We start from the raw sequence: 1,389 nt of genomic DNA, 5'->3' as shown, positions 1-1,389 counted from the left end.
TCCACAAGATGAACTGAGGTCTCCTTGGAGAGCAGGCAGCCTTTCTGCTTAGAATAGATGAAATGCGCTTTGGACTTGCAAACAAAGGTGATTTGAAGTGCAGACCTCATCAGCGAGCTCGGGGAATAAACATGCCTGAGGTCAATTCAGCATCAACATCACAGGGATGAAAAGGACAGAACATGTGTGTTTTTGACAAGGGTTTCTTCCTGTTTTCTTGATTTTCACCCGGACCACATTGAGTGCTGTAACATGAATGCAGCAAAGCCCAGGAGGACAGAAGATATTCGAAGGACTTTCTCATCTAGCAGTTTATGAATTCCTTCACAAGTCTTCTTGAGGTTGGGTCTAACAGTCTCCACCCAAACTACACATAAAGGGTAGAGAGGAACTCCACATCAGCAAAGTGGTTGAAGATGTGGTTGATACGCCCGTCGGTCCTGGGTGCCAGGCATCACTGTACCAGTTCAGGTACCAGGTTCTTGCACTCCTGTGGGAGCTTGGAGAGCATGTGCCCACTGAAGCTGTATTCCACCTTCAAGAAGCTGATGATGGTAATGGCGGTCTGGTTCAGCTTCTTCCTGACCTCCACCATCACAACAACCTCCTCCTGGTTGAACTGGTTGTTCTGGTAGAGGATCCCAGATTTGATTGCCACATTGATTAAGTCTCTCCTGACCTCATGAGCTTCCTTGTTGTTGCGGGCATACCTCGTAGAGCTCATCAAAGATCTCACTGCTGGTGCCATCAATCAACACGTTGGGCACGGTTTTGCTGGCCATTTTGCTCAGAATCTTTTTCTGGGCTTAAAAGGGAAGGCTCTTAGAACTAAAAACATTGGGACCTGCAGCATTCATGGGCTCGCCCTCGCTTTTCTCCCTGGAATCCAAATCCATGCTGCGGGTTGCCGGCGGGGCTTCCAGAGCTGCCCGTCTGTCTGCGGGGCCCATGGCGCCCACGGAGCCCTCGGGGCCGGCGTCCCGGCCTGGGCTGCTCTGCGTGGCTCCGTGCGCACAGTCGGGAGAAGGCAGACTAGATGGTGCGGCCTGGGCAGGGCGCTGCGGGCACCGGGGAGCCTCGGCGCCCCACTCTGGGCCACGGGTGAGGAAAGCGGTGGGGAGGGTGGGGCTCCTAAAAACTCTTATCTCCAAATCAAAGTCACATTCTGAGGTACAGGGGGTTAGGACTTTAATATTCGTATATAAATTTGAGGGGAGCCCAATTCAGTCCCAACAGCAACACCCCCAGAATCTGTAAGAATGAGTACATCAGCCCTGGAGGAGAACGTGAGCTGTGGACCACAGCGTCTGCTGCACGTGTGGTGTGACGTAGCAGCCAAATTTAATCATATTCCATACATTTGTCCAGTTGCTCCAGTAAGTTTTTTTC

At 51.7% G+C, this 1,389-nt stretch overlaps 1 pseudogene; it reads right to left on the bottom strand.

Annotated features, from left to right (window-relative positions):
- Positions 1-224: 224 nt before the first annotated feature.
- On the bottom strand, positions 225-1,070 carry LOC112322216 (tumor necrosis factor alpha-induced protein 8-like protein 3 pseudogene; annotated as a pseudogene).
- Between the last annotated feature and the right edge of the window lie 319 nt (positions 1,071-1,389).

This window comes from Desmodus rotundus, chromosome 2, assembly GCF_022682495.2.
Source record: "Desmodus rotundus isolate HL8 chromosome 2, HLdesRot8A.1, whole genome shotgun sequence".
NCBI classification, from domain to species: Eukaryota; Metazoa; Chordata; class Mammalia; order Chiroptera; family Phyllostomidae; genus Desmodus; species Desmodus rotundus.
The sequence above is the reverse complement of the archived record's forward strand: the minus strand, read 5'-3'. Positions and strand labels throughout refer to the sequence as shown.